The sequence below is a fragment of the Pipistrellus kuhlii genome, unplaced genomic scaffold (genome assembly GCF_014108245.1).
Source record: "Pipistrellus kuhlii isolate mPipKuh1 unplaced genomic scaffold, mPipKuh1.p scaffold_m20_p_4, whole genome shotgun sequence".
Taxonomy (NCBI): domain Eukaryota; kingdom Metazoa; phylum Chordata; class Mammalia; order Chiroptera; family Vespertilionidae; genus Pipistrellus; species Pipistrellus kuhlii.
In genome coordinates this window covers 26672818-26694477 of record NW_023425540.1, presented here as the reverse complement: position 1 = coordinate 26694477, position 21660 = coordinate 26672818, and the positions used below count along the sequence as shown (strand labels likewise).

Here is a 21660-nt window from a genome sequence, read left to right as displayed (position 1 = left end):
GATCTTAAATTGACAGATGCAGAAAATTAAAACAATGTTTACAAGTTTTTCCCAAATCTGTTCCATTTTATTTTTTGCCATATTTCACTTCTGTGAATTCTCTGCCTAGATCAATATGTATGCTAATCACCTGTCTGTTTTTATCTATTTGCAGTTGTATCCAGACTCAGATGTTGGGAAGGAAAGAGGGAGGTAGTTATAGAGAGGATATTGCGTAGTGCCGGGGAGGTGGGGTTGCAAATGAAGAATACCTCAAACATGACAACTAAGGCATTTTTTAGTTAGGCCATTCAGCATAGCACTGCTGTCAAGAATGACAGATGACATTTTTATTCCTTTTTCCTGAAAAAAAAATAAGAGCAGTTTGTTGTTAAATATAAGTAATGCATATACATAATATGTGCAAGGTTTTCCTGTAGGCAATAATGTTCTGACTAGGAAAATCATAAAATTTAGATTATTTTTCCCAGGTGCTCTACAACATTAACAAATTTAAGGTCAGCTGATTTTCACATCTGTACCAGAATTCAGCACCAGTCAGGCCCAAATTTAGAAATTTGTCTACAAAATACACAGAATAAAGAGAACTTTGTATAAATTATAATCTTAACCTCTCACACACAGAAAATCCCCTATAGCCAATGGGAGGGCAGGGAGATATGTGCACAGAATATTCCATGGGTAGCAGATTATGACTTCTCTTTGTGGAGTCCCATGCTTGAGAAAAATATATTAGTAAAGGATCAGGATAGCTTACTAATAAATAAAATGATCACTTAATGTTGATACTCATTCTGCAAGCAACCTGTATAGATGGTCAAGGCAAAGATTGCCAGTACAAAGTAACAACCTCTCATTGCTTAAGCTTAGTTAATCATTAACATCTTTCCATGGATCAATACCCCTTAGAAACAAGAGATGTAGCCAAGCACTTCAACTCCATGTGTTTGCCAAGTAAGAAAAGCCATCGCCAAACGTGGTTGAGGGGTGTAATGTGCTGCAGGTGCTTAGCTCTTCTTAGCTCCTCTCAGTGAGCAGTTCTGTCCCCACCCCACACCCCTCAGCTTGCCTTAAGGAGAAAGTGGATATGGTGTGTAAATGTAGCAGAGGGGGGAACCCTTTCAGTGATGTTCAATTCTTAACTTTCTGTCCTTCAATTGAAAGTTGAGCTATTATATTCCCTGAAGTGAAATGGACATAAGCAAAAGTAATAAGAGGCAACCTTTATATGCATCTGACTTCTGGAGAACAAAAAATGATTTTAAAAATAAATAAAAGCTTGAAATATTGCATTAATTGTAAAAGATAAGCCCAGCTGTTGTTGCTCAGTGATTGAGTGTCAATCTATAAACCCGGAGGTCACGATTCAGTATCCAGTCTAGGCACATGCCCTGGTTGCCAGCTCAATCCTCAGTAGGGGGCACACAGGAGGCAGCTAGTCAATGATTTTCTCTCATCGTTGATATTGCTCTCTTTTCCTCTCTCTTCCTCTCTGAAATTATATATATTGATATATATGCCTACATTCTATTAGAGAGAGAGAGAAAAAGAGAGAGAGAGCGAGATCATTAGTGTTCCTTGAAAACATTTTTTTTAAATATTATCAAAAGAATACCATTAAGAAATTGCTACATCTTTTAACTTAAAGCATGGTAAAAAATTTTACTACAGAAAGATAAAGACTCCTGCTCTTATCCCTCTCAATGAACCCTTTCATTGTTAGAACCTGGACCTGAGTTACTTTTATATTTCTTGTACTGCTAAATCAAGAATCTTTCAAAAATAGATGCCCAATTAATATTATCAATGAGTGAATGAATTAATGGTGGGCTCTTTCACAGAAAACACTATTAATTTGGATAGACAGTCTTGTGTCTTTAAGTAAAAGGATACATGATACTTTAAAGATGCTTGAGATAGTGTTAAGAAAATTTTTTTTAATTTTAAATATGATAATTGTTAAGGGCTGATTTGTACCCCCCCCACCCCAATTCATATATTGCAGTTGTAATTCCCAGTACCTCAGAAAGAAAAGTTTGAAAGTAGTTCTTTAAAGATGATTAAGTGAACATGAAATCTTTAGGATGAATCCTAATCTAATATGACTTGTGTCCTTATAAGATGAAATGTGGACACACAAAGAGATACACCAGGCATCTGCATGCACAGGAAAACCCATGTGAGCACAGAGCAGGAAGGCAGCTATCTGCAGGGCAGAGAGAGAGGCCTCCAAAGAAACCAAACCCACTAACACTGTGATTCTAGACATCTAGCCCCCAGAACTGTGAAAAAATAAATCTGTTTTTTAAACCATCCAATCTCTGGCATTTTCTATGGCAGTCCCAGCAACTAATATAACCCTTTTTAGTTGCTACCTTTGAAAATCCTCTCTATGAATATGGTAAGGGAATAGAGGAGTATAAATCCCCAAGAATAAGAGACAACTGGAGATGAGAGGGGAAAATATTAGAAATGGAAAGTGGAAAAAGGAATTCGCAAGGTTGAGAATGCTCATTACAAAGTGCCCACAGAGAAGTGTGTCAGAAGCAAACGATTACCTTTGCAGAAATCTGATGGACTTGGGAGCTCCAGTGCCCGAAAACGCTTAAAAGCAGGTGGAGATGGACGGGAAAGGGCCCTCCCGCAGGTCTTCCTCTCGCTCTGCCCAGCGAGGAAACCAATTCCATAATCCAGACTCATTCAAAGATCGGATTTTTTTTCTGTGGGGAAAAAATAGTGAAACAAGTGGAGTTCGGACTTAGAGATAACGGGTATAGTGGATGGAGAAAATTAAATAAAAGTGTGCCAGCTGGATAGGGAAGCCCGGGCTGCTCTGGGAGCACATGGGGGCAAGGACTCCGTCGGTCAGGCTCACAGTGCCCAGGCAGGAGACTAAAGAGTACTCAGGAAAAAGGAAATCCCTACCCAGAGAAGAGACCCACAAACACCGGCATCATGTGGATGCACAGTGAAAAAGAAAGGTCCTTTGTGCCCCAGGTACCCTACGTGAATCCCAAGGCTCTACTCACTAAGTCATGCGGACCTTTCAGTCAGCATTTGAGCCCCTTCCTCTTCCATAGAAATTGACCAGCAGGGCTCCACCAACCCTTAACATAAACTCTAAAACAAATGTGAAAATAAAAATAGTAGTAATAATAATAATAATAATAATAATAATAATAATGAAAAACAAAGTAAGAAACAAATAGAATATTCAGAAAAAAATAATCTCAGATAAAAACTTATTCATAAAGCAAAATGATAGCATACAAAAGTAACCAGAATAAAAGAATTACTAAACTTTTAAACAATTTTAGGTAAAATTAAAATTCCAATGGCAGAGCTGAAAGGTAAAGTTTTAGAAATCTACCAACAAGTTATAATAAAAAGATGGACAATAAAAGTTAAGATAATTGGAAAAAACATTCTTTGACTAATAGCTAACTATTAGGAGTTTGTGGGGAGGAATAGAGAGGAAAGAGGGGATGAACTTATTTTTTTTAAAAATCTTCAGAATGAAGAACATTTTTTCTTCATTGAAAAGGCCCGTGATGCCCAGCACAATGAAAGAAAATGGACTTAGACAAAAGACATCTCGACATTTCAGACCACCAGATACAAATAGGAGGTACTAAAAGCTAAAAGGGAAGAAAAACCTACAGATTGAATTTCTGATGGGGGCATATGTGACATTTATCTTTTCAAAAGCACCGTGATGTCTTGAAGACAATGAAGCAATGCACTCAAAATTCTAAGTGAAAATGATTTCCAACCTGGAATTCCAAACCCAAATAAATATCAATCAAGTGTGAGGGAACTGATAAAATAATTGATGTGTCTAACCCAGGCAGAAAATAGTTTTACAAAGACCTTTAAAACATTCGTTTGGAGATTTCTGGAAGAATCAGTGATAATGCCAGCATGAAATTATGCAATAAAAATGGATGGGATTTATAACTTCAGAAAAATATAAAAGGTTGTTCAAGAAATGAAACATATTGTGACACACTGTTTGGTTTATTAGTAAACATTACTTCTCAGGGACAATAAGATAAAATCTAAATAATCATTTAATGAAGAATTCTTATATAACTATATTAGAAGGCTAGAAGGAGGTAGTCAGGGAATTGAGATGGTGAAAGAATGTGAACTTCTCATTGTCCATAATGGAAAGTCAGAAGTATGGAGTTAAATACCGGAGATAGGACTTAAGAGTTTTGGAGACTCATAGTGAGGTGTGGGGGTGGGAGGCACAAAGGACCTCTGTTTCTCATTCTCAGCCTATGTCGTACAAATTTTTAAAAATTAGCTTAATTCTTTTGTAAATTTACAAGGACCCAAAGCAACCAGATTTCCAAGATGATCACGCCGTGTTTATTTGCATACCACAATTAAATCTGTCTTCCATGGTTATTGTTTGAGTGGAATATTCCGTTTCCCCTTTAATATTTGATAAATTTAACATCATCGCTTACTGAAGAGCAAAGACTGGTGGTGCTTTTTATTGGCAGGGGTGAGGCTGGCTTCCCTAACCTGTCAGGAGAGAGGAAACATGAGCACTTGGCCAATCAAACCAGCACATTCAGTACTAGTGATGAGTGAGTTTGCAGATAGCGAAGGCAGTGGCGTTGTTCAAATATCAGATTATCCTACTGCAGCGCTCACTCTAAATGACACTCTCCACCTCCAGTCTTCTCACTAGTGAGCAAGATACTCTGGGAAAATGGGATGAAAATAAGTCACTATGAGCTATTGGATTCACGCTTAAATGAGGCCATAATCATCCTTACGGAGAGTAAAATAAAACCTATGGTTTCCATGCCATTTTTTACCCTACTTGAGTGAAACAGTAGTGGTAAGGAGGTTGGCTCTTGTGCAAGGCTTTGCAGAACACATCTGACTTCTTTACAATCACCCCTTTACTCAAATTACTGTGACCCAGACTGTTCATTGCAGGTTTAAAACTCCCATTGTCCTAGAAGCATCCAGAAGAATTTTTTGACCTTCAGCATAGTTGGCAGAACACAGGATATGAGGGCGCCTTGATTGGACAGAAAAGTCCTGTGTTTTGTCCAAATGAAGTGCTTTCAGCGCGAGTTTATTTGGCCTATTTTGACTGCAAGCTTCCTGAAACACAGGCGTGCCGGGAAGGGAGTAAACACGCAGGGCCTCACAATGTTCAGACATTTCCCTCCAGAGCAGCACAGTTCCGTTGCTGAGTAGCAGCAGCCAATGGCCTCACACTGTCCCTCCCTCTCTTTTCTGTTAACTGAGAAAAGCTATAGCTGCAAGAGCAACATCAGCAGAACTAAATGTAAATGCAGTCCATAGAGGCAGAGAGACCGTTGAGTGGGAAGCTGGAATATTTTAATGCAATATCCTTGAGTTCTGCACCATAAGCCTGGCATTCCATCTGAGTTCATCCCTGACCTGCCCCCTCCCATCTCTGCCCATCTCATTCACTCATGTATTATCCAGGCACATATCTCTGTCCCCCATGGGATCACAACTTCCTATGAAGGTGGGGTTTGTGGATTAACTCCATTTTGCATTTGCCCCACTGCTTTGTGCATAGCTTTGCACATAGTGGGACCTCAGAAAACAGATTTTTAACTTGGAATTTTCAATTGATGTTGTATACGGTGAAACATACTTCACTTGGTGTTAACTCCTTGTGGCAGCAACCTGCCTCACACCTGAGTTTCCAGAATGCCTTGTCTATGTAGCATACTGGTGAAGGGGCCAGGCTTTGCACTCCTTATCTGAGTTAAACCAAGGCTCCCCTTTGTTAGTTAACTTGTCCTTGGATTCTTTGATCATCTCCAAAACCAGGATGGTAATGTCAACCTCTTTGAAGATTAAATGAGATATTATATGGATTGCAAACACATTATATGCTGACACATATTAAACTCACAATGTTAGCTGTCTTTATTATTATTAGCATCATTAACTATTATTATTATTATTATATTTCTCATTTCTAAATGAAGATGTAATGCTAAACTCAGAGGGCTATTATGTGTGTGTGCATACTATAGAGTGTGTATATATATGTATACACATTTATATACATATATATGCACCCATACATAATACACATATATGTATATGTAATACTCATATATAAACACAAAGTAAATATTAATGTTAGCTATTGTTACTGCTAATATTACTATGAGTAATAATAGTTATTATAGTTTCCTAAAATGAGGTTGGTAGTGCTAAGCTCACAAGATTATTTAAGGATTTTAAAAGTTAATATATTTTAAATCCTTTTACAGCTTTGGGACTGCACCTTGTTTATGATAAGCACTATCTACTAATAGTAATTTTAAAAAAGGTGATTTATATAGCATAGTGAACCTGTAATATAGTATATGCTCAAGAAGTTGTTAATTCACCTTTGTGTTCTTTTCTGCATACATTGCTAGCACTAATGGAATATAAATATAATATGAAAGGCAGCATTTGCTTTAATGGTAATATTAATTATCTTTCTATACACCGAGCACTGGGACGACAAAACATCTTGGCCCAGAAGCCTGCCCCTGGCAAGAAGACAAGGTGCGAGTAAGGGAAATATGACTACAGGAACCGTGAGGGTGGCGTTGTGCCTACTCTGTATAGTGATTTGCCAATTTCTCTTTCCCCAATGATGACAGTGACACTGATGCTAGTCAAACAAGCTCCATAGTGCTACAGGGGCACATCCCCTCTTCTAAGGCTGAAGACTTGCTGATGAGACAGGACGCATGCTTGATTCCATCTGCTGTCACTTATCTGCCAATACAGATAGCAGGCATCTGCGGGCTGTTTGGCAGCCAAAATGACAGACTATATTTTAGCAGCTCACAGGAAATCACTTCAGAGCATTAAAGATGGAAAATACCTTATGATACCTTCAGTTCGAAGCAATGAGTATCCTAAACCTGAAACATTAGACCCCACAAGGCAATGGACCTTCCTAACAAAATAAAAATAATACTTCCAATCTATATAAACGGAACTTGTTTTAAAGAGCTTGGAGAAAACTTGTATGACATTTACCTTCCACTTTTTTTTCTGGAATTATAAAACTAGTTTTATTAAGATCAGAGAAAAGTAAAGGAGAACACTTGTGACATTCTTGGTGCTGCACTTGATAAATGACCTTTGCTGAATAAGAATTTTGCAGGGTATTTGAACTAAAAGTAGACAGTTTAAAAAAAAATAACATTTTAAAAACCAGATATAACTATTTTACTTAAAGGTTTTCAGAGTAAACATGGTTTGGAAATACAAAGTCAGGAAAGCAATAGGAGAGAAACTTCAAAAATTCATGGTATCCTGCCGGGACCAGTTTGGCTCAATGGATAGAGCGTCGGCTTGGGGACTGAAGGGACCCAGGTTCGATTCCGGTCAAGGGCATGTACCTTGGTTGCGGGCATATCCCCAGTAGGGGGTGTGCAAGAGGCAGCTGATCGATGTGCAAGAGGCAGCTGATCGATGACTCTCTCATCGATGTTTCTAACTCTCTATCTCCCTCCCTTCCTCTCTGTATAAAATCAATAAAAATATATCAAAAAAAAATTCATGGTATCCTTTAAAATTTTTCTTCACCAGAATGAGATCATTTTAGAAAAGGAATGGGTATGGAAGCAGCCAGCTTCAACTAAACACTAAATCATTAGAATTTGTGTTCATATAGGTGCGTGTACATTGGGTGGGGAGAGGAAAGGAGTTTTGCCTCTAAATCTTATTTCAACCACTTGACCTATAATTGGGAGTCTTCTCTAACATATACTATTTCTAGTTCTTGTTCTATATATTCTATTCTTGAGAAGATCTTGATCAGAATGTGCCTTTTTATAGGCAGTATATAAACACTATGCAAAATTGAATCCTTATCTCTGACATTAATCTCAAAGTTCTTTTATGTTATCAAATACCTTTAAATCTGTGTCTTCAAACTCAATTTATTTTAATTGAGATTAGTATATTTCTTTCCATATGTAGGTCTTATGACCTGGTAGGTTGACTCCCAAGTTCTCTTTTAACAGCAGGAACTACCATCCTCCTAATCTATGAGTCCAGAAATTTAAGTCACCATTAATCTTTCTTTCATTTTCAATATTCAGTCCATCCTCAAGTTCTATTAATTTTCCTTCAAACTTTGCTTCCTCTCTTCCTTATGCTCCAATATGTCAGCCTCACACAGTTCTCAGCTACTGATGCTTGGCCTCAGACAAGAGATTCTAACTGTATACCCAAGTACATTGCATCAATCCTGTGCCCTACTCCCAGATGTCACGTTAAAAATCCTTATTTGGTCCTGTCACCCTCCATTCAGGACTCTCCCAGAAGAAATCATAGCTCACCCATGAAGAGGCAGGTGATGCATATGAAGAAGGCAGGTAGTGACCCTGGCCAAAGGGTAGTGCATCCCCATCTGCCTGCCAGTTACTTCTAAGCTCCTAAAAGTTGTTGCCAGGTGAAAGCATAGGCCAATATCGGCAGATTTTTCGATTTTTCAGAAATCAAGAAAACATAGATATCAAGACCTGGAAAAAAAAAGTTTATTCAATAAATATCTATTGAAGACATACTATGTTCCTGGCTTTATTCTATGTGTTGGAAATACATCATTGAACAAAACTGACAAAAATTCTGCCTTCGTGACACTCATATTCTTGTTGGAGAAAAATGATTTAAAAATAATTTAAACATAGATAGATGTTGAGATTGATTTTGTGGTAAATGCTAAGAAGAAAAATATATCAGGGAATTGGTCTCTGAGTATTGTGTGTATAGTGGTAGAATTTTAAGTAGGGTGGTCAGGAGAGATCTTATGAAAAGTTGGCATTTCAGTAAATATATGAAGGAGATGTGTATGTGAGGGAAGAGTGTCCCAAGCAGAAGGAAAACCAGCAGTCTTGCAGCCATGATTGAGGAATAATAACGAGGCCCCGAGGGCTTGAATGGAGAATAAGAGGAGGCAAAGTTGGAGATGAAGCATAAGGAGGTTAGGGGAAGGATTGAGGATGGTAATTCCTGTAGGGCTTTGTGGATATTATTAATGACTTTGGCCTTAATTCTGAGTAATCAGCCAGCCAGGAGCTTTGAACAGGCTTTAACAAGAACATTTTGACTACTAATTAGGAAAGAGACTTTAGGAAGATAAGGGAAGAAGCAGGGAGACCAATGAGGACACTTCACCTTTAAAAATGATGGTGGTTGATCAAGGTTATAGGCTGAGCCATATGGAAGAAAGGAGTTGTCAAAAACTGAGGTGAGATAAGACATTAGAAAAGGAAGTCTTGGAAAAGAAAAATTGGAAGCTCTGTTGTGAACATGATAATATGAAATGTTTATAAGGGGATGTTGAATAGACAATTTGATTTATAAATTTGGAGTTCAGTGTTGGAATGGAGGAAAATCCTCAATTTGGAGTGAGACATGATTCAACTCTCTTTCTCCTAACAGGAATTATTTTTTATGAGGTCTTCCTAATTTTTGTTTTCACTTTATCATCACTCTTTAGAGAGATATTGTTTCTATTAGCCCACTGTGATCCAAATATAGGTTTGTTTTTTTAAAAAAAAATCCCCCTTTTTTGTTATCAACAGTTGAGACAAAGCAACATTGTCTAAGCAAGACTTTTCTAACAAAAGAAAATGTATAATATCCAAACAACATGAAACTATATAATATGACTTATTATAGGACACATTTTACTCAAATTCTGTTCCTTATGTGAAGCTTTCCTTCCAGCTTCCTCTCCACACTGGAGAGCAGAGGCCATCTTTATTTTTAACCCAGGAGAGCCCTGACCATGATGCTGAGGATCAAGGCAAAGAAGATTTGTCTCCTATTACATTTATTAACAACCCACTTTCTTAATTCTAGTTTCCTTCTGATCCTGGGTGATTGTATACTAGATTTTAGGAAAGAACCACCTATCCTCAAAATATCTAAATATAATATCAAAATTCTAAAACCATAATAAAAGTCACATGCATATATTATCAAGGCAGAATGATCACTTAATCAGAGTATGCTCATCATAAATATTAATTACCTTTCCTGCAAGGAGTCTATTTTCTTACATGCCATTGCCATGTAATCTCACACTTATTCTTGGGCTCTTTGCCCTTTTCTAGAATCTTTTCTTCTTACTTTCTTCTCTTAGAAACCTGACTGTTCTTTAAATGTCAAAATAAAACCTCATAAGTATTTTATCTAATTGAACCCCACACTGATGTCTCCTCTCCCTCGTACATCAATAATTTGTCTATAGCAATAATTTTCATTTCAATTTTTCCTGAAATGTTTTGGTGCAAAACTCTTTCCTCCCTCCCCCATCCCGCCCCACCACCAAAAAAATAGAAACCATGATTTGCTCTTTAAACTTTAACTCCTTTTGTTTCTTTTTAAAATCTACCACCATGCATAGCAGATACATAATAATGTACTAGTAATACAGTTAATAAGCCTTGAATGTCTGAAACATCTGCTTATTAATCCATTAATCCCAAATATTAACACTTTGTCAGTCATTGCTAGATATTTAAGCACATAAGTAAAAACAATGATGGAGAATTCTTCATTTTAAGTGAAAAGATGATGTTAGGAATAGCTTCTTGAAAAATTGGTTTGGTAAGCTCACATATCTAAGATTATAGAGAGCCATCTTGTGGGCAGTTCAGATTCTCATTCAAGTAAAATCTTTAGATAAAATAATTTGCTCTGCCCTAGATGCAGAATAAAATTTATGAAGTACATTGAAATTTTATACAAATACCCATAAACTAACTGTAAATTTTACAATGTTTTTAAGTTCTAAATTTATTAAAATGCAGGTCCCAACGAAGATAATACTAAATATCATAAACATGACATGGCTGAAACTGGTTTGGCTCAGTGGATAGAGCGTCAGTCTGCAGACTAAAATGACCCAGGTTTGATTCCGGTCAAGGACATGTACATTGGTTGCAGGCACATCCCCAGTGGGGGGGGGGGGGGGTGCAGGAGGCAACTGGTTGATAATTCTCTCTCATTGACGTTTCTGAGTTTCTATCCCTCTCCCTTCCTCTCTGTAAAAAGTCTATAAAATATATTTTTAAAAAATAAAAATAAAAATAAATAAATAAACATGACATGACATCTTCCATTAGGAATTTTATACAATCATGAACAGAAAAAGAAGAAGTCCCTTGAGAAATACAGGTGTACACAAAATTTTGCATATTATTTCAAGTCCTTCACAAACTCCCCTATAGTTCACATGTTCTGTTCATTGACTTCATATTTTCAACTCCTACATAATACACAAGGAAGATCTAAAAAGTTGAAAGTGAAAGCAAAGTTTTGATTTCATTTTCTCTTTATTCCTCCAAACCTCACATAATTTCATAAAATAAATAGGTAGATGAGTAAAATCATAATGATTTTGCTATATTGTTTATATCCCTACACTAAATCTTAATCTTTATAGTTTTTAGTATCTTAAAGTTCCTGATATCAACAGAGTTAAAATTTGCCGAAACCGGTTTGGCTCAGTGGTAGAGCATCGGTATGCAGACTGAAGGTTCCCAGGTTCCATTCAGGTCAAGGGTATGTACATTGGTTGCAGGCACATCCCCGGTAGGGGGTGTGCAAGAGGCGGCTGGTCGATGTCTCTCTCTCATCAATGTTTCTAGCTCTCTATCTCTTTCCCTTCCTCTCTGTAAAAAATCAATAATATATATATATATATTTTAAAAGTTAAAATTTTAATGTTAGGTTTATGTAATTCATGGTGTGTTAAAGATCCTTGATGTATCTTCTGGCCAAAGTAGAAGATATATTTTGTATCACAGCTTAGTTTTGAATCCACATCCATGAATAAATGAAGTCATGACAGTATGAGGTTGAAACATTTCTTCAAAGGGCGCTGTACCCCAAGAATAAAAATATAACCCAATTATTAGTTCTTTGTGTCCTCTCTCTTTTTCTTTGAGAAATCAGGGCATTCACAAAAATCATATCTCTTGGTCAGGGCCATTGGTGCTCTTATTTTCCCTTTGATATTCATAATAGTTTATATTTTTTCATATTTTGCTATTAAGATCTCTAATAGCCTAAGTCAGTATGTTCCAAAGTAGGTTTTGTGGAATGTTAGTTCCATATAATGTCAGTAGGGATTACATGCATAATGGTTGTATGGCCAATTAAGCTGTGATTTATAAAATTAAACTGATATATAACTGTAAGATTTCCAGAATCTTTAACAGACTAAATAAATATTTTAAATCCCTAGGAAAAAGATACCGTATGCAGAATATCCCAAACTTTATTAAGTATGGAACCTTTTTGTTTGTTTTAGAGTCTCTAATGGGGTTGGCATGCCACAGAAAACATTTTGGCACAAGCTGAACTAGAGATACAAAGATAGACTTAAAATATACACAGATTGCTTGAACAATTTTCAAGATATTGAGAAATTGACTTCTAGTGTAGACTATTCTGGGAGAAGAAATTTTACATTAAGTGATCATAATTCAAATGTTATGATTAATTTTAATTTAGTAGGCAATTTGATCTAACAGATAAAGCACTCGCCTTGAAGTGAACTAACGTGTTTTATTCCTCAGTACAGTCATGCTGTTTTTCAACTGATTAGCAATTTTACTTCCCAGTTAAGGTAAAATAATTCTTTTAGGAGTAATAGAAATACAGTGATTTGGTGTAAAACTTAAGATGCCTTGTGCGTTAATTCCCAAATAGTATTTTTACAGATTACTTACTCCAGTATTAACAGATATCATGGGGGAACAGTTCAAGTATTCTGTAAATGTTTTCCACCTTCTAGAATAGTGGCTTTCATTTCAATTATTGTATCCAAGCACTTATAAGTTCTGCAGTAAAAAAAAAAAATTTTTTTTAATTGTCGAGCTAACATTTTCCACATTATTTGACTCTCTAGTCTTTTCCTTATTTCTATTACTTAACGGAACTCTTAACATCTCAAACATGGGCATTTAATGCAATAATTTGGGAAGAGTTCTTATGCCTTTTCCTGCTTTTAATAGATAACATTTTTAAATCCATGTTAGTAGAGGAGAGCAATTACACCAATAACCTAAAAACTATGGATTTGTGATTTATGGTGGTGAATTAACCATATGGAGCCCACAGTGGGATTGCAGTGTGGAAAGGAATGCCTGTGTTGCTGTCAGATTCTCTGGGAAGCATCAGGCTCTGAGATGTGTGTGCCGGCTGTTTATAGGGAAGTGATCTCAGAGTAAGGGCAAAGGGAGGATCAAAGGCTCAGAAGATGCCCCAGGGCAAATATGACCTATTAGGAACAGATTCTTTAATGCAAAAGAAAACTGCACATGTGGGGGAAAAGGCAATTATTAACTCTCAGCAAAATAAAAGTTATACCATGAGGGGAATATAATCATATTACATATGTTGTAAATAAATGTGTATAGTAAATATATCCAAACATTGATTGCAAATTTAACTAAAAATTATTATTTAATTAGATGAAAGGAAGGGAAGGAGGAGCCAATATAAGATAATTAAGTCTATATTATAATAAAAATTGAACAGATAATAGAGTTAAATTCCAGCAGCAACAAAATGATATGGGAAAAGGTATTCAAAGGGAGTACAGAAAATAAAGGTTATTTTGTAAATAAACCTTTGTGTATAATGTTTTAATTATATGTGCCTAATTTCTTCGCTTATCACAACAATTTGAGTTAAGCTGCGTTAATAACCTCAAATCTTATGACCAAGAAGGTTGGCTTTTTTTTCCTCATGCTAATGTCGCTATGGGAAGGTATGGTCCCCAGCCACTCTACTCCAGGTTAGAAGCCACGGAGAATTGCCTGGTCTCTATGGCAGAGAGAAAGGAAGAGGTGATGGGTTTCACCAGTAATTCAGTGCTTGGTCACTCATGACTCAGAACTAGTCACATGGCCCCATCCAATTGCAAGGTTTAAGTATACCTTCCTGAGCCTGTCAAGTGGAGAGCTAAAAATGCTAGCCAACAGCTCTCTCTACTGACTATCCCAATTCCTGTCATCGAAATTAATTTGGTTCTTCCTCTCACTGAAATCAATAAAAAATTATATTTTAAAAAATTAGGTAAAAGTTAAATTACTTGCTTCTAGGTTAAAATTTAGGTAAATATTTACATATGCAATTAATATATAAATACATATTCACTTAAGAAAATTATTTATATAAATAAAACACGTAAATAAATATATGGAAATAAATATATAAATAAAATACTTGCATTACATATGTATACTATTTATGTTTATATTTTGCTCTTTTATATATGTTATATTCATCCTTTAAACAAATGTTTTTGAGTGCCTTCTATTTGCTGGGCATTGTTGTAAGTCTTGGGTATTCAATAGTGAACAGTAAACACAGAAGCCCTGTATTTGTGCCACTTCTATAGGACGATAGTCAGGGAGACTAAGTAAACATAATAAGTTGTATGGTGTTACACAGTATGTTAGAAAGTTAGAGTCCTGGGGAAAGACAGTGCAAAGGAAGGGGAGTTAAAATCACAACCAAGGATATGGTTAGAATTTTAAATGGGGAAGTCAGGTTAGTCCTCACTGAATAAAAGCCATTTTAGATGAGCCTTGAAGAGGATGAGGAATGGGCATGTGGATTCCTGGGCAGAGGGAGCAGCAAATGCAAATGCTGGGGCATCCCTGCTGTTTCCAGGAAAGGAGAGAAGATTAGGGAGCCTAGAGTGAGAAAGTGAAGAGGACAATAAGGAAGACATAGTATGTATATATGGGACACAGGCTGAGCTAAAGACTGCTATACTCTCAGTTAATTGCTTGAACTCTGAGGGAAATGCTTAAATTATGGTGGAAAACAAATTGTTCAGCATATAGAAGATGCCTTATCTTTTATATAAGCCAATTTTGTGATAGTATAAAGAAGACAAGAAATGATAAAATATGTTTGATTTTTTCTATCTATATTATATGGCCAAAAACTCTTATATACTAAACACCTATCCTTCTGCAAAGAATTGACGTAAAATGAAGCTTACAGGAAGCCAAGAAGGCAATTCATATTTATTTAGCTTCTACAGCATGGCCTCATTTAATGCTCAGAATAATCCAATGAGGTAACTATTGTGTCCTCATTTTACAGATAAGAACACTGAGTCTCAAGGGATATACAATGATTTCAATTCCCAGCTATCATAGAAACTGGTATTTAATCTCAGGTCCGTCTGAGTCTGAAGCATTTCTCCCCATTGCTTGTAAAAATCCATCTCCTATGTTCAGAATGCACATGGAAAAGGACTTTATTTACAATGAGGGCTGGTTTGAAGAGAATGCCATGCCAGCCCTATTTGCATCTACAAGAACTAGAACACATTACTTACAAAGAATAATCCACAGAGTAATAATTAAGAATTCACTATGTTTATGATGACAAATTTTGCCTCATTTACTATAGATACAAGAATTAAATGTACTCTGATTTGATATTTATTGCTCTTCCTTTTTCTTTTGCAGGTAAGTTTGGAAATCATTTATTTTGCTTATGGAATAGAGGTATGATGTCACTTTTTACTCATTTTTATTTTAATTGCTTTTAAAAATGGGCCTGAAAAATGATTTGTTTCACCTTGTGTTTTGTGGTTGTAAATGCAAATATTTGAAAGGTAACGTTGTAGGTTTAAGTATTTGATTCAGGAGTTTTAAGTATGCAGTTCAATAAAGTCTATGCAAGGTTTGTATTTGAGTTTGTATTGAAATGATGTCTATGTCAGATACAAGGAAGGGGATTATATTGCAGGGTGTGGGTAAATATATGAAAACACAAAGAAAATGCATGCAGTGAGAGACTGTAATTATGAGAAGGGCAATCACCTTCAGCTCCAGACATAAAACCTACAATGGCCACAAATGTGTGTCACAAAATGAGATGCCTTTCCATGAGCAAACACAATCAGCCAGAAACTGTTTTCAATTACTTTTGTAAGTCTGTAGTTTTATTCTTTCTTCCATTATGGTACAAAATTTCTGGCCATGGTATTGCTGATATGTATCTTTGGGGGGGGGGGGGGAGGAGGAAAGCAGCTATAACCATTCTGAACTATAAGTGAAATTTTAAGTTACAAGGCAATATAATACATTACTTCTTGGAAGCCTCCTGGGGGAATAAAGCTCTAATGAACTATATATCAACCATTTCACATAAGAAGGAGGAAATTTAAATAAAGCTTTTATATACAAAAAAAAAAGGTAAAATATTGGAGGAGCTTAGGAAGATGTGAGATTTTTAATGGGGAAGGAAGGTAGCCTGTTAAGTTGCCCACATAGGATTACGGCCTTATTATTGTGTACTATGCTTTCATTCATATATGAAAGAGATGAGTATGTGAGATTTGAATCAAGCATAAAACTGAAATAAATACCATATGAATAATGAATGCTATGTTTATTTGATACTTGACGTACTGTATGTGTTTGTAAAAGTAATTGCAAGTTTTATTATTAGATATATAAAAATAAAGATAGTTGGGGGCACTAAATCTACTCCTAGTCTAAATTCTAGCTACTCAATAAGAGACGGAGATGATGTAGACAGGAGGTGAGGAATTTGTTGGTCACACTGGTCTTGATGGGTAAAGAACTTTAATCTCATTATAATTTCTCCAACATAATCGTATCAATATAAAAGTCATCAAGATGAAGTCAATATTGTCATCTGGAATAGACATTACAAAAGTACCTCAGATGTTTTCAATGAAAAAATACAAATTTGGTTCTTAAATCACAAGCTAAACAATTAGCCTATAACTCCTTTTGTTTTAACTAGTATTTTAGTGGTTGATGGTAAGGAGTAGAAGAAAAAGCCATAGTAAAATGGCATGCCATCTTTAGGAAAATGCATTTATTCTTTTTCTTTATCCAATCTTAGTGTCAAAGAGATTCGTTAGCCCAGGGGTCAGCAAACTTTTTCTACGATGAATGAGATAATAAATATTTTAGACTTATAGCTTCTGGGGTTACCTACTCCACTCTGCCATTGTAGAGCAAATGTAGCCATCCATAGAGAATTTGTTATGAATGAGCATGGCCTGTGCAGGTGATAGATCGGATTTGCCCCTTGATAGTTTTCCAGCCCCTGCTCTAACTTTCTTCAAAATGAAAAATTTTCAATAAACTTCAAAAATATGGCAACCATAAGTATAGGCCACCTTCTGATATAGACAAGCACTTGGTATATAAAGGAATGAAATTGTATTCAGTTATAGTTTAGAGGTAAGAAATACTTATGTGTATACATATGAGCCTAACCAGTGGTCAAGGACAATAGGGGGGTAGGGGCATTCAGTGGGGGAAAGGGGGATTGGAATGGGGGGTTGAGGACAAATATGTGATACCTTAATAAAGAAAATTTTTGAAAAAGAAATAAACATCTCAAATGTTTTGATGAATTTAAACACTAGAGGGCACAAAAGGATATTTTTAAGTCAAGGACTTTTGTGGAGAGAGCACTACAATTATGAAAAACTGCCTCAAGGGGAGCAGTGTGACCTCAATATGCATAATTTGTCAGAAATGTTGGCCTGCAGCCCCAGCGACCTTACTGGCCACAAGAACTTGAAGTGGTTGACCAACTCTGTGTTGCAATAATAATAGCCAAATGTCTTTTTCTTATGTCTACTGTTTGCCTTGTTGTACAATGTGGCCAAAATTATGAAATTTTATGGTGAGATATTTTCCACCTCAGAAGAGGAGAATCATTTTTTAATTGATAAAGGGTCTGACTGATTTTCATGTAGTAATAATCCTCTTTGTAGTAAATAATAAGTTTCAATTGTATTATGTTTTACCATTCTCTAGAAAAAAAGTCGTAATAAGGTAATACATACAAATATAGTTTGTTAAATTGATTTTTGAAATAATTTGAGTATTTTATTCCATTGAAATGATTAAGAATCATTAAGAGTCTCAAGTCTTAAATATATTTATTCCCTTTAATCTAGTAATTCTACTTATAACTATTTGGATTAGGAAAGTAATTTGAGATTTTAAAAATATTTACATACAGAGATATTTGCCACAAGAGTACTTAAAAATTGAAAACCTACACATATTCAAATCTTATGCTTAATTGATGTTTAAGTAAATTTTGATATTAGACTCAGCCAAATGAGTCTTATCAACCATTGAAAATATTTTCAAATAACTTTAAAGGATATGGGAGATCTCCTATAGTAAAGCATAAAATGCAAAACATTATTCAATATCATATGTACTAAAATTTCAATTGAATGTTAAAATCAGATCCATAAATATGTGTATAAACATAAAGATAAGGAAGAAAATGAGCCTGATAATTTACAATAGTTATCTCTGGATATGGATGATTTTTTTTATGTTTGTCTATGAATATTCATCATCTATATAATAGTAAAAAATAAATGTTACTCAAAACAAAAATTATGTCAGCATTTTCATAGCACTTTGGGTGAAGGTATGATTCTTAGATCATTGCTGATTAAAAGTCAGCAGATTATAAGAAAAGTATATTATTTTATGCATCAGAAAATCCATTTAACTGAGTTATTGATTATTAAGCAGACACATCAGCAGTCCCCTTTTCAGGCCTGTGAGATAGGCTTTGTCTCATTTTCCGTGTTATGGCTGAACACAGAAAATGAGACAAAGGCTATAAGGGGAATACAGAGGTAGAAGACCAGGAAGCAGATGCCTGCTGGAAAGGCCTACACTTTAAAGATTAAGCACAAATGTTCCCTGTAAACTTCCTAGACTGTGATAAATCAGGACACATGAAGAATGCACACACACACACACACACACACACACTGACTCCTCTAATCCTTTCCCTCTTCAAAACTCAGCCTTTCCTTGCCAGTAGGTCTCACAAAGTGTATATAAAGAGTGGGTAGAAACAGGAGACCGAGGGTGTTATGTTGGATTTTGCCCTGAGCACAGAACTCCTTAGGAATGGCCTTGCATAAAATACTGGAGGAAATCCCATCAATAATATTGGCAAAAATGCCACAATCATTTGTCACAAAGCAAAAGCTTGTCACTAGTTTCAGTTCAGACTTTCCTCGTGATGTTTTTAGTATTCAGTTGTTTTAGAATTAACAACTGAAAATGTAGTTTTTCTTTTTCATTTTCTTAAAGATATCTGGTAGTAGTGTGGTGACTGGTGACTACAGTTTAAAATACAGGGATAAAGAGATATTTGATCAACCTAAGCACTTATATGCATATATGCATAACCCATGGGCAAACAATAGTGTGGTGAAGGCTTGGGGGTGTGTGGGGGACAGATGCAGTGGGTGGGGGGAGTTAATAGGGGAAAAAGGGGGAATATCTATAATATTTTAATAATAAAGATAAACATTTTTAAAAAGGTATCTAGAAGAGTAAACATGGCATGAGCAAAGGCTCAAAGTTTGAGCTATAAAAAATAATTTTTAATTCATTATGGATTTCTAAAGTTTCCTCAGAGCTGTATTCCCTAGTAGATTGAGAACCAGGTCCATATGTTTACCTGGAAAATTATTTTATGAGCTAAGTGAAAAAATAGAATTGAGACTAGTTAATACCATCGAACAACCCTTATGACTTCATTTTCTCCATATAATTTTCTCTTTATTTGTAACTTTTGAATCAAGTTGTCTTTTAACATAAACTAACCAAATTGGTCACTCACAAAGATATGAGACAATTCTAAAGTATACTAGCTTATATTCACAAATGATACTTACTGTTTTATGTGTATGAAATAATGCTCAAACGTATCAAGGTATAAATAAAGTTGTGAAAACAGATACATTAACTATTGTCCACTGGATAGGCAAGAAATGGATGACTTGGCTTTATCTAAACTAATTACCAAAGAAAATATGAATCCTTTCATCCCTTTTTGGAACTAAACAGAATTAAATATTCATTATAAAAAGGAATAACAGAATTAGACCAAAAATAATGAAATTTCCCTGGAATCTGTTTTCTAAGAAATTTCAGCAATTCATTTAACATGTATTTTTTTAGCGTGTACTGTGCTGGGCAGTCTCTGGGATACAAGGCCCATAGATGTTCACAGCCTATGAGAACAATGAATGTATAGCACTCTTTTTCTTCACATCATTCCTTCAGTGAGAGAGAGACTGTCATATGCATTATGGCCTAGATAAGAAACAAGTAAAAGAAGAACCCTTGCCAAAGACTACAGATGTCTTTGACATGTTTATTCCCATTACTCATTTCTATATCTCACCAGATAACCCACAGCACATTCATGCCCAACCTTATCTTTTTTCACCACTTTATTTATTAGTTCTCAGATAACCTGAAGAAGAGTGACTTGAGCTCTTCACACCTGAAATAGGTTCACTTTCAATTCCAGAGAAACGATGGCCAGATAGAGTCTTTTCAGCTAAAGAATGTTAGTTAACATTCATAGTAAGGACAAAGAGCTTCTTAAATAAATACTAAAATGCTGAAACCGGTTTGGCTCAGTGGATAGAGTGTCAACTTGTGAACTGAAGGTCCCAGGTTCCATTCCTGTCAAGGGCCTGTACCTTGGTTGCGGGCACATCCCCAGTAGGGGGTGTGCAGGAGGCAGCTGATTGATGTTTCTCTCTCATTGATGTTTCTAACTCTCTATCCCTCTCTCTTCCTCTCTGTGAAAAATTAATAAAATATATTTTAAAAAATAGATGTTAGGTATATATGCCAATGCCTTGATAGGAAGGAGGATATGACGAGGAATCATGCATGACACTGTGTCCCTGGCTCCTGTTTTCCCTGCTCAAACCCTTTGAAATAGAACCAAATGGTCATCGTTCTAAAATTCTGCTTTTGTTATTTTACTCCCTTGTTTAGAAACGTTTGATGACTTTTCACTTCTAAATGGAACAGCAGTCTCTGCCTTAACATAACCTTCAAAGTTTTTCACAATCTCATAGAAACCTTTTTTCCCTACCTTTTATAACTACCGCTACTCATGATAACCCCCCTCTGAGCTCCAGGGATTTTGCCATGCTTTGCATATTCCCCTCTCATGATTGGAAGTACTTCTGAAGGGCAGCAGCTGCTTATACTTGTTATTGGACAATACCAGTCATAGTGTTTAGTAAATATTTAATTAATAAGATCAATATTTACTTCGTATGGCTGTCAGACCAGTGAATTCACCCACTTAGCAAATATATATATATTGAACCCCTCCCACTAACAAGACCTTTTCTAGGTGCTAGTAAACAGCAATGAACAAAACAGGATCTCTGTTCTAATGAAACTTCACTTTTGTGGGGAGTAGACAATGTAAAATATGCAAGCATACAGAATATATAGTATGTCACAATGGTAAGTTTTCTGAGGAATAATAATGCAGAACCAAACAAAAAAAAATAGAGTCATAGCAGTGCTATTTAAGATGAAACAGTCAGGATAGGTAGTCCTCTCAAACTAACATGGGGATCTTAACAAAATGAAAGTATGAAATACCTCAAGGAACTGCGTTTTAGGAAGGGGACATAGTAAATGTCCTGAGGTAGAAGCAGGTACACTGTGTTCAAGGAACAGGAAGAAGGCCAGTAGAGATAGAATCATGTAGGCAAATGAGAGAGGAGAAGGAAAATAGGTCAGG

General features: G+C 35.7%; 1 protein-coding gene and 1 long non-coding RNA gene across 6 annotated transcripts in view; one reads left to right on the top strand and one right to left on the bottom strand.

Annotated features, from left to right (window-relative positions):
* The window catches only part of PDE4D (phosphodiesterase 4D), a 1149946-nt gene that overhangs the window by 813498 nt on the left and 314788 nt on the right, over positions 1-21660 (top strand). The window lies entirely within an intron of this gene.
* On the bottom strand, positions 51-2851 carry LOC123651229. Its single transcript, XR_006739786.1, has 2 exons — positions 2559-2851; positions 51-342 (listed from the first exon to the last, which is right to left on the bottom strand). It is a non-coding gene; the product is annotated as an uncharacterized LOC123651229 (long non-coding RNA).